The following is a 13,115-nucleotide window of genomic DNA, read 5'->3' as shown; positions in this document are numbered from 1 at the left end:
AGGTTAGATAATGATTTGGTGCAATGTCTTGTCAGTTTCGAGTTGGTGTTCTCACCATCCTTCTTCAACATCATGACACACGTCCTAGTTCACCTATGCGAAGAGATTAATGTTTTGGGTCCTGTATTTCTACACAATATGTTCCCCTTTGAGAGGTTCATGGGAGTCTTAAAGAAATATGTTCATAACCGTGCTAGGCTAGAAGGAAGCATCTCCAAGGGCCATGAAAATGAGGAGGTCATTGAGTTTTGTATTGACTTTATTCCTGACCTTAAGCCGATTGGTGTTCCTGAATCGCGATATAAGGGCAGACTGGATGGAAAAGGCACGCTAGGAGGGGATCAAATAATATGTATGGACGGACATTCTCTAACTGAAGCACACTACACACTTCTACAAAATTCCGCCTTGGTGGCTCCGTATATGGACGAACACAAGAATTTTCTATGCTCCAAACACCCGGAGCGGTCTGATGACTGGATTACATGTGAACAAATCAGGAGTTTCGCCGGCTGGTTGCAGACACGTACCATGCATGACGCCTCTATTGGAGATGACATGTACTCGCTGTCCCAGTTACCATCTTCGAATATAATGACTTTCAAAGGGTACGAGATAAAAGGTAATACATTTTACACGAAAAAAACTAAATGAAAAAAGCCCACCTACTGGGCCACAGCGGCCTGCATACGACTAGAAACCCAAATTCTAGTTGGGTCAGGATGCAGGCCCGCTAGCCCATAGGCCCAACAGGGCATCGCAGCAGAGATAGGCCCAGAAGGCCTGCTTTAGAGAGGAGCTTGAGACAGCAGCGGCGGCGGGGCTTATAAGCAAGTGCGAGTGCCCCTCGGCTAGCGAGGTGGGACTAAACTTCTGCGCCCCTCGCCTGGCAGCGCACACCCTTTAGTACCGAGTCGTGGCTCCAACCGGTACTAAAGGGGGGGGGGCTTTAGTACCGGTTGGCGCCACGACCCGGTACTAAAGGGGGTGCGGTTCCCGCCGCTTTGCCTGGCCAAAACAGACCTTTAGTACCGGTTGGTGGCTCCAACCGGTACTAAAGGTGGGTTCTATATAAGAAAACACTTCAAAAAAATTCAGTTTCTCATCTCTCCCTCTGCTTCTTTCTCCTCTGCCCCGTGGCCGCCGCCCCTCGTCGTCGCCCGGCCCGTCCCCGTCCCCGTCGTCGTGCCCCGCCCCGTCCTCCCGTCGTCCCCGCCCGGCCCGCCCCCGTCCCCGTCGCCGCGCCCCGCCCCATCGTCCCCGCCCGTCCCGTCCCCGTCCCCGTCGTCACTGTTGTGGTTCTAAGTTTGACAGTAATGTAGGGGGTAGGTATGGAGAGGCAAGATCTTAGCTATGGAGAAGTTGTAAGCACACGAGGTTTACAAGTTCAGGCCCTTCTCGGAGGAAGTAATAGCCCTACCTCTCGGAGCCCGGAGGCGGTCGACTGGATTATGCGTGTATGAATTACAGGGGTGTGAACCCTTTACACTGAGGAGGGGGTGGCTTATATAGAGTTCGCCGGACCCCTCCGGCCCTCAGTTGTGCAGGGTTTTAAATACATTAAGGTCGGGCGTTACTGGTAACGCCCCTAATAAAGTGCTATGATGATCATAAAAGCTACTTAATAACCGACCGTTAGCGTGCGGAGTGCCTTTAGGTCTCCTGGCCGTCGAGTGGTTTGATCTTGGTCGAGTGATTGCTTCTTGGTCGAGTGTCTTCGAGTCTGTCGAGTGGAACACCTCCAAGTCGATTGAAAGGTGATTTCTTCTAGAGATGTCCTTGGGTAGGGTAGTTGGGACAGGTCCATGACCCTACCCTAGGTACATAGCTTCATCAGTCACCGCCCATCTCCGTCCCTGTCGCCGCCCCCCGTCGTCGCGCCTCGCCGGTGAGCTCCTGCCCCGGCTGCCATGTCCACACACACACACACATTGTTATAGAAATGTTAACAATTTTTCTGTTTTTTAGTTATAGATATTAGAATGTTAGTTATATAGAAATGTTTTTTAGTTATAGAAATATTAGAAATGTTAGTTATATAGAAATGTTAGTTATATAGAAATATTAGAAATGTTAGTTATATAGAAATGTTAGTTATATAGAAATATTAGAAATGTTAGTTATATAGAAATGTTAGTTATATTAGAAATGTTAGTTATATAGAAATGTTAGTTATATAGAAATATTTTTTAGTTATAGAAATATTAGAAATGTTAGTTTTAGTTATAAAAATATTAGAAATGTTAGTTTTAGTTATAAAACTTAGAATTTGCATATATGAAATCACAATCCATCATTTAAAAAATGTTACTTTACTTTTGCGGTATATAGTATTTGTTGTCGACGATGCCCGGCCCACACCACATCCTCGCCGTCGACCAGTTCATGACGACGTCCTGCTTCAGAGGACCCATGTCCGGGACTGGGCTCCGCCGGGCTGGCACTGGGAGGTGCTACCTTCAGGGGCGCGACGCTTGGTGAGGAACCCGGCCCCGGGTCCCGTTGTCGACCCTGATCTCCTTTGGTGGCGTTCGCATGGGCCACTTTCGGTGCGGAGGGAGCTGGCCCCGCCGGAGGTGGTACGTCGCCGTGTTTGGGAGGAGGACGAGCACGTCCATCGCTACATGACTGCTATGGACGTCAGGTTCTCCAATACCTGGCAGGTTCTTTCGGGAGATCACCCGAGCTATGATCAGTGATGATTCCTTCACTTTGGTTGTCCACCGCCCGCGCCTCAGGAACCGCGAGTGGCCTAGATTACTCTCTAGTATTCGATCTTTATTAGCTAGCTAGCTAGCTAGTGATGTATTCGATATATAATATTCGAGATGATTTATTTGAGATTATATATATTATTCGAGACGATGTATTCGAGATTATATCTATTATTCGAGACGACATATTCGAGATTATATTCGATGATGCTTATTATGTACTATGATTGATTCAGTTTTTCCTTATTAATTGATTGCATCCATGCATTGTAATTTGAATATATTTCTTTTGGATTAGTTAAATAAAATCTATGGCAGACAATACCGGCAGAGAGGGAGAAGAGGCCCTGTTCTATATCATACGCAATCCTCGCAGGCCAGATGATGATCAGAATGAAGAAGATTATGACGGCTCCGAATATCTAAACAACACCGGGGAGGGTGATATGTTATTCGATCACGACGACCGAATTGATGAAGTCATGAACTATGAACATGACGAAGAAAATGTTGATCTTGAAACAACAAAGACCGGCGAGGTATATTTATATAAGTAGGCATCTGGTGATCATCACATGTTTTAAATGACTTGAAGATATATATTAACGAATCGATCTTTCTTCTTTCAGCCATCCGGATCGAGCAAATCTTCAGGCAGCAGGACAGTACAAGGCCCGAACAAAAAGTTGAAGGAGGGCGTAAAGTACAATATCGAGGCCATCAAACCTAATGGCGAACCATTAGCGCCTAAGAAGATTGCGGAAACGTTCATTCGTCAGTGCGGAGTTCTTGTGAAGGACCAACTCCCGATCTCCCTTCAAGAATGGAGAGAGCCAGCAAAGCCACGTCCAGATCTTACTTTTGTCGACGCCAGACAAAAACTTCTGCTTTGGGAAACGCTCATGGAACATTTCACCCTACCAGATCATTTCATAGATGCAGATGTGGAGAAAGTCAAGGACGCTGCTCTTAGGAAGATGGCGGTTGCATTCAACAACCACAAGAATCGTGTATGGGACCAGTACGTCAAGGGAGGAAAGAAGACTCCAATATTCAAGGGAACACTAGAGAAGCAAAGTGCTCATTGGGACGATTTCGTGAAATTCAAGGAATCGGAATTATCTAAGGAACAGTCGAGAATAAACAAGGCCAATGCCGCAAAAAAGGATAAGTTCCATAAGCTGGGGCCAGGTTGCTACGCGGTGGCAATGCCTAAGTGGGATAAGTCTGAGAAAGAGATGGAGGATGCAGGTGTCACTCCAGTTACATTGAGCTGGCCCCCCAGGTGCAGGACTTGGTTCTATGTGCATGGGGGGGGAGTTGGACCCGAAGACAGGCTTAGTTTCAAGGAAGGCATGTCTGAACTGAGCCGAAGATAAGATACTTGTTGCAATAGAAGAGGCTCGATCGGGGGTGTTCAAGCCCAACGGAGAGAACGACGAGCTTACGCGTGCCCTGGGAAATCCTGAACACCCGGGAAGAACACGAGGCAAGGGCGTTATTCCATGGTATGAGGGGTTTTCAGACTGGAACGCCGACTACAGAAAACGTGCAAGAAGGAAGATTGCGGAGGAGAAGAAGAGGAAGATGGAGGAGGAGCAGAGGAAGCAGGACTATGAACGCCTTCAAGGCCTAGAATCAGTGCACGCAGACTTGGCAGTCAAATTCCAGTCGCAGCAGGAGCAGATCGACTCACTTAGCCAGCAAAGGGGGTCTCAGCAGCTAGCGGATGATCCAGCATTGGATAGCACTGTCCCATCCATGCCGAGAAGCAGCGTGGGTTCCGCCCCGGGCGACGCATTGCTGGATAGCTACCCAGTGGATCACATCATGGAGAACACTAACTGCGAGCTACACTTCAAAATGAAGAACATATCCATGAAGGTGGCGGACGCCGTTGCTTTTACAAATCCCCCCGAGGCAACCTTCCATTGCAACCTGATTCCAGCGGGCTATGCTCGTGTCTTGGTTGATGAGGTGGTGGACCAATATTCAGGGCTAGAGCTTGACATTCCTGAAGTTGACGAGGAGCACACACTGGGAGACGCCAACCATCGTATCATCCTATGGAGAAAGGATTGCATCATCTTTCGAAGGCCACCGACACCGTGTCAGGCGACTGCTCATCGAAGTCCGCCACCCAATCAGCAGACTCCTGCTCCTCAAAGTCCACCAACGTGTCAGGACACTCCTCCTCCTCCAAGTCCGGCAAAGCGTCAGGCCACTCCTCCTCGAAGTCCGGCACAGCTTCAGGCCACTCCTCCTCCTCCAACTCAGCCATACCAGCCGTCTCCGCCGCCACAGTAATCACGGAAGAGAGCCGCCGCAACTATGGTGCGTAGTGGTACAAGTCGAGGTAGTACTGGAGGTACAGGTGGAGGCAAGCGATGTCAATATGGTCCAAGCAGCCTCGCGCCTCTTCTGTAGAGGCCTTACGACAAGTCCGAGGAGGAAAACACAACCATATCGAAGGCCGAGGTGGAAGCCCATTTTGCACCGAAACCGCCACCGTCGCCAAGGGAGAAAGTGCCTGAGGAAAAGATTGACCACTTCATTCGTATGTCTAGACCACCAACTCCCAAGCCTGTTGACACAGACTATGAGCGCCACCTCAGGAAGTTAAATCGAGCATGTCTACAGAAAGAGGCGAGCTCAAGCTCGAGCAAATCAGTTGGCAAAAGGAGCGGTAGAACCGTTCCCCAGCTGGGAGAACAGGCGGCGCAATAATCCCCCCGCTTGTTGTGCCAACAACACATGAGAGTACGCGCGCCCAATATTATTGTGGGCAAACCGTTAACGTTTCCGGGATGGGCGATGTGGTAATAACCGAGGAGCATATTGAGCGGGCTGAAAGGCTCATGATCACTGTTGGACAACTCCTCGATATCGAGCCCATGTCTCTGCTTAGAGAGGAGGAAATAAAACGGAAATATGTCCGGGCCAACCTTTAGTCGAGCCAGACGAGGTCAAGAAGCTCCCAACGAGAATGTATGAATTGCACCAATGGTACATCGACATTACCAAGATTTCCAATCGAGAGTCCCTCATGGTGAATGTCAAGAAGGATCATTACTTCCATGAGAAAGCTGTGTCCATTGAGTATTCAGAACTATTTCAGTTATACAATCAAGACGCACTCGACAAATCTATCGTCAGTTGCTATTGTCTGTAAGTGATTTCTTTCTGTACTTTAAGTCTCAAGCTAGTTGTAGTGATCATTTTGATCAATCATTACCTGTAATTATCCTCACTATATTCTTTTCTGTGATATTATGCAGGATGAAGATGTATGCAATGAAAAAAGGTGAACGCTATGGCATTGGGTTCATTGACCCAAATACCATTAATGAATACACATGGAAATTAGATGCATATTATGAAAAAGTGTAGAGGAAAGCATGCTAGAGTTCTTCAAGCGCCTCAATACCAATGAAGATATACTACTTCCTTACAACTTCGAGTGAGTCACACTGTCTTGTACTACAAATTTTGTTTTTGCCTACTAGCTAGCTACATGTTTTTGCTTACATATGCCCGCTTAATTAAGACATGGAAACGTGTGTGCATGCAGATTTCACCGGATCTTGTTAATCATTAAAGTTGATGAAGGAACAATTGAAATACTAGACTCACTACTTAAAAAATAAAGTGACTACACCATCTTGTTTGGGATAGTCAACAGGTAATTTCAATCATTATTAACTATATCTCGGCCTATTTAGTTCGTCATTTCCTGATATGAACTTTTTAATAACCCCTTTATTCATTTTCTTTGTCGGCGGGCAGGGCTTGGGCAAAGTTCATCAACGTCACTACAGGCCAATGGAAACGAAAGATGAAATGGCATCGACCCAAGGTAAGTAATTAAGTAGTACTAGCTAGCTAGCTGCCATCTCTTTAATTATCATGCTTGATTAATTATTATCTGATCAAATTCCATTCTCGTAAAGGTCCTGAAGCAGGCGCCGGGGAATAATTTGTGTGCATCCTACATTTGCGAGAACATTCGCATGATGTTGTCCGAAAGGAGCAGATCTCAAAGATAGGACTGGGTACGTTTGTCAGAACACTATTCACAATTTTTACAACATTATCGATATCTAGTCATACAACTAATACACATGCATATTGATCTCCTTCTTAACAGTTCAGAGAGGTGCAGGAGCAGCTCCTAGCAGAGGAGCGCATAGAAGTAATTCAAGAGGAAATAGCAGGATTTTTGCTCGACCAGGTCATAGATCCCAAAGGAGAATACTATTACCCGCTATCGCCCCCATGAACCACTTCCAATTGTCATCGTGCTCTGAAGGCATCAATTAGGCTAATGCCACTGGCTCCGAAGGCACCAATTAGGAGAAATTGTATATAGCTAGCTAATTGTATATATATACACATGTGTGTATATATGTGTGAATTAATGGTGGTTGTGAGACATTCGATGATATATAAGGAGGTAGCCAGGACTGCCATCGGTCGCGTACGCAACATGCAGGAGTGCAAAGGGCGATGAACCCAAGACCCCTGTGCGCTTAGGATGTAGACTGACGTGTTGGCCACTCTGTTGAGCCTAGGTAGGACTGCGGTGTGTTAATCAGCCTGTATCCGGCCAGAGTTGATCGAGCGTTTTGGGTAAGTTGGTGAACCCCTGCAGGGAAGTATATCTATTCGAATAGCCGTGTCCATGGTAATGTACGCTCGAAGTTGTATCTCGGTCGAAACAACTAGAACTGAATGCTGAGGAATGTAATGGATATGATGGCTCCGAGATTGCTTTCTCGCAGGGAGTAGAGAAAGGATCTCTGGGGCGCTAATGTTACAACATATTTTTTTAGTATAATATGCTATTCTGTACTCTTCTAATACTGCAAGATGCTTAAAGATGCTAGTCTTCGATAGGCTAGGCTTTCCCTTCTCTTCTGTCATTCTGCAGTTCAGTCCATGGATACATCTCATTCCTTTGATACTAATGCATATTTAGTGTAGTTCTGATGTAAGTCTTGCGAGTACTTTGGATGAGTACTGACAGTTGCTTTGATACCTCTTTTTCCCCTATACCGATTGTTGCGATCAGATGGTGGATCCTAGGAGCCAGATGCCACCACCGATGACTAGTACTACTACCCCCAAGGGTGCCTACTACTACGTGGAGACCGCCGTTGAGCAGAAGTAGTTAGGAGGCTCCCAGGCAGGAGGCCTTGTCTTTTCGATCGTTATTGCTTTTGTACTAGTCTTCTTAAGGAAAACTTGTCTAACTTATGTTTGTACTCAGATATTGTTGCTTTCGCTGGCTCTTGTGTGTTCGAGCTTCTGTATTCGAGCCCTCGAGGCCCTGTCTTGTAATATAAAGCTTGTATTATTTTAATTTGTGTCTAGAGTTGTGTTGTGATATCTTCCCGTGAGTATCTGATCTTGATCGTACACATTTGCATGTATGATTAGTGTACGATTGAATTGGGGGCGTTACACGTGATCCCCACCCCCTCCCACCCTTTGAGTAGCATGCAAAGGAGGAGGGGACTCGTGGCCTCTTTGGGAGAGGGGAGCAGTGGCGGCTAGGTGATGCCCTTTGAGATTCGTTTTTTCAAACTGTGGAGACTCCCACTGAAGTTATGCCTTTAATAATTAAAGGTACTTTTTTGTTCTAGTCATAACACCTATTGATTGTTGCTAAAAAGCGAGGGCTTTTTTTAACAAGCTTCATGCACGCATTAAGATCAGTAAATCCAATATGGTTTATATCTAACTTATGTATGACAATGTTGTTATTATTCGCTGTGCTATGTAGGTATGTGTTGTTAAAACTTCTGTTTTTTGAGAGAAGAGGAAAACAATTATACATGACGCTATCCTTATTACGAAAGAAGTAAGTTTGTGAGTTATGACATTTTTTCATGTTTTGGTGAGATTTAGATATGGTGTTGAAATTAACATCTCTCATTATTCATGTATAAGTGAAGAGTTTGCGATAACTTTGAGAACTTTGACCTTCATATGTTGGATACATGCAAAAGATTTGATCAGTACAAGCATGAGTGACTTATTTATCTTCATCTTTGGAGGTTGTTAAATAAAATGTGATGTTTTGTCCTCGCAAAGCTATGTTTCTTCCGTAAACAAATAAAAGATGTTTTAGGTCGCTAAAATCTTCTTTTGAAGGTCATAGAGGGAGTAGCATATTGCATTCTAATTTTATTTCTTCCATTGCAACGCACATCACATTTGCGGTTGCTAGTTAAAAAACAAAATCAAATGATAACACCCATACGTGTGGCATTTATTAACACACCCACACACATTCAATGTCGCTCGATCCATTTGCACGATTTTTGAAGCAGATGCCATCTGGGTGGAGAGCCACGTAAGCACTTAATGTCGTGTGAGCGTTTTCATTTAGTGCCACACATGTGGGCGCTCCTCGCTCGAACGGACACATGAACGTGTTCGATTATGGATGGGCTTAGCCCCATATAAGACACTAATCCCTGGTTAATCTTGAGGCCCATGTATGAGATGGCAGGTGGTGGGAAGTTTAGTCCCACCTTGCTAGTTGAGGAGAGTTGAGACCCCTTTATAAGGGCTGCTCTACCACTTGCCATTGGGACCTTGGGAAGAGGAGTGGTACACGCGCGCTCCTCCTCCTCCGCCGCTCGCCTCGCCATGCCTTGCCTCATCATGACGCGCGTGCGTTGCGGGATTGAGCTGAGCCGATGCTTGTTTTTGCGGGTCAGGAATGAATTAATTAATCAGGGATTAATTAACGAGTCGCTAACATGTGGGCCACTGTCCAAGACGTTGGACTGTGGGCTGACTTGCGTTGCCAGGATTCATCGACTCCCTTGCCGGGAACAACGACTCCCTTGCCAGGAGTGGGCCAACTCGGTCATCGGCCTCGACAAGGCCCATGACTTTCTTCCTTACGGACTATATAAGAAGGCTCTGGCCAGTGAAGTCACCTAGTTTGGTTCACTAACTCCCTCTCGCGTGACCTAGCCGTCATCTAATGTTCCTCACTCTGTGCTGCCTCCGGCGATCCCATCCCGACGACCGCGTGCATGGCTGGTCGGGAGAGCAGGTGCCTCCGGAACCCTGTCGTTCGAGATCCTGCCTGGGAGAACGGCAATAAGGTTTTTGGGGAGCGTCTCGACGCGACTGCTCCCGATCCGTCCCCAACTCCGTTCGCCTCTGCTTGCAGTACTTCCTTTGCATCGACACCATGGCCGACTGTCGTGGATCTAAGTCTGACAGTAGAATGTGGGGTAGGAATGTAGAGGCAAGATCCTAGCTATGGAGGAGTTGTACACACGATTTTTACGAGTTCAGTCCCTTCTCGGAGGAAGTAACAACCCTACGTCTCGGAGCCCGGAGGTGGTCGACTGGATTATATGCGTGTGTGTTACAGGGGGTGCGAACCCTTGTCCCTGAGGAGGGGGGTGGCTTATATAGAGTTTGCCAGACCCCTCCCGCCCTCAGTTACAAAGGGTTTAAGGTACATAAAGATGGAGACGTTACTGGTAACGCCCGTAATAAAAGTACATAATGACCATTAAGGCTATGACTTAAATCCCGACCGTTGCAGAGTGGAGTGGCTCTAGATCTTCTGATAGTCGAGTGGTTGTTCGTACGATCGAGTGTCTTCAAGACTGTCGAGTGGAACATGGTTTCAGGGTCGAGTGGATGGTGATTTTTCTTCGACTGCTTCTGGTTCTTTTAGGGATGTCCTTGGGAAGGGTATCTTGAACACATCCATGACCCTACCCTAGGTACATAGCTTCATCATTAGCCCCTGAATGGATCAGGGATTGAGTGAGGAAGGAGTTGAGAACACTTCTGACTCATTTTTAGTGCTATGAGTATATCTTGCTCTGGATTAATGAACTGAGGGGATGACACCAACTTCTTTTTCAGTCGCCTTGGTCCATTCTTAGTTTTTGTCGAGTGAACTTTTATGGTAGAGTTCTGAATGACGATGCGGAGGATGTATTCCGTCTGACAAGTTGTTCTGCTGTCCACGGATTTCACGGGATTCGAATTTCAGGAAGCGCGTCGGACGGGCGAGGTCGTGGTAATCGGGACGGATTAGGCAGGTCGCCTTGATTCCCGCGCCACCTTTTTCACCACGTATCGCGCGCGTGACTGTTGCGGGATTTGTTTAGATCGTCCGGGCCTACAAGTCAGTCACTCGGAAGTGACCTTATAAAAGGCACCGGACCGGGCTTTTGAACAGTGCGCCCTCATTCTCTTTCTTCTTCCTCAGACTTCTCCGCTGCGCCCGCTTCCGCTCTCGGCGTCGTAGCCTCGCTCGGACTTGATCCATCGCCATGGGAAAGGAGAAGGCGGTGGCGTTGGAGCGTGTGAAGAAGGCGGCCGCGAAGGCAAAAGGCAAGAGGAGCAGCCGGGGTGGATCCTCGTCGAGATCCGGCCTGCCGCCGGGCTGGATCCAGGGCGACTGGATCCGCTCGATGATCAGCCAGGACGACCTGGTGGAGGGGGACTGATCCCCACGAATCGGCGCGGCTCCCGGGGAACAAGACCAAGCCGCGGCCGCTGGAGGGTGAGTGCGTTCTCCTCTCCACTCATGTCGACCGCAGATTCTGTTTTCCTCCCCACCCTTTCTTTCGTGGCTTTTCGAACTTCTTCGGGGCTCAACTCCACCACTTTACTCCAAACACCATAGTGTATCTTGCTGCCTTTGTGTCAATGTGCGAAAATTTCTTGGGTTGTCGACCGCACTGGGGTCTCTTCAAACACATATTCACCTGCCGCTCCTAGTCGGTCAAGAAAGCCAACCCGAGTGACGAGAGGACGCATGTGATACACATGTGCGGGGGTCTTGGAATCCAAATGAGGAACAAGAGTACCTTCCCAGCGATGATCCTTCCTGACTCGGTCCGGGGCTGGCAGTCGACCTGGTTTTACTGTAAGGACCAGCCGACCCCGGGCCAGTCGACTGGACTTCCCCCCTTTTCCCTGGCTCGAGTGGAGAAGCCCTCCTCCTTGAGGGTGATCCCATGTAACGCCCACAATGCGGCTATATCTCTCACATGTCGAAGCACGACTTAGAGGCATAACCGCATTGTAAGCAATGTCGCAAGTGGTGTAATCTTCACACAACCCATGTACTGAATAAAGGAAAGAGATACATAGTTGGCTTACACTCGCCACGTCACACAATAGCATAGATATCATTACATTCATGCAAATACAATCAAGGTCCAACTACGGAACCAAAATAAAGACAACCCCAAAAGCAACAAAGTCCCCGATCGCCCCAACCGGGCACCACTACTGATCGTCTGGAAAGGAAACGTAGTATCGTCCTGAGTCCTCATCGAACTCCCACTTGAGCTCAGTCGAATCTCCTGGAGCGGTATCATCATGTAACGCCCTCGATGCGGCTATATCTCCCACGTGTCGAAGCACGACTTAGAGGCATAACCGCATTGAAAGCAATGTCGCAAGTGAGGTAATTTTCACACAACCCATGTAATACATAAGGGAAAGAGATACATAGTTGACTTACAATCGCCACTTCACACAATTACATGAATAAAGCATTACAACATCCAAATACAATCAAGGTCCGACTACGGAACCAAAATAAAAGAAGAACCCCAAATGCGACAAGGCCCCCGATCGACCCCAACTGGGCTCCACTACTGATCAATTAGAACGAAACAACACAAAGGACAAGATCTTCATCGAGCTCCTCCTTGAGCTTGGTTGCATCATCTGCACGGTTCAACGGCACCTGGAAACTGGTTTTGGAAGTATTTGTGAGTCACAGGGACTCAGCAATCTCGCACCCTCACGATCAAGACTATTTAAGCTTATGGGTAAGGTAAAGGTATGAGGTGGAGCTGCAGCAAGCGACTAGCATATATGGTGGCTAACCTATTCGCAAAAGAGAGCGAGAAGAGAATGCAAAAGCACAGTCGAACAACTATGATCAAGAAGTGATCCCAGAACAACCTACGTCAAGCATTACTCCAACACCGTGTTCACTTCCCGGACTCTGCCGGAAAGTGACCATCACGGTTACACACGCGGTTGATGCATTTTAATTAAGGTCAACTTCAGGTTTTCTACAACCGGACATTAACAAATTCCCATTTGCCCATAACCGCGGGCACGGCTTTCGAAAGTTCAAATCCCTGCAAGGGTGTCCCAACTTAGCCCATGACAAGCTCTCACGGTCAACGAAGGAATAGACCTCCTCCCAAGACATTCCGATCAGACTCGGTATCCCGGTTCTACAAGACATCCTCGACAATGGTAAAACAAGTCCATCAAGACCGCCCGATGCGCCGACATCCTGATAGGAGCTGCACATATCTCGTTCTCAGGGCAACACCGGATGAACACTACGTACAGCTAAAACCAGCCCTCAAGTTTCCCCGAGGT

This window comes from Triticum aestivum, chromosome 7A, assembly GCF_018294505.1.
Source record: "Triticum aestivum cultivar Chinese Spring chromosome 7A, IWGSC CS RefSeq v2.1, whole genome shotgun sequence".
NCBI classification, from domain to species: domain Eukaryota; kingdom Viridiplantae; phylum Streptophyta; class Magnoliopsida; order Poales; family Poaceae; genus Triticum; species Triticum aestivum.
The sequence above is the reverse complement of the archived record's forward strand: the minus strand, read 5'-3'. Positions refer to the sequence as shown.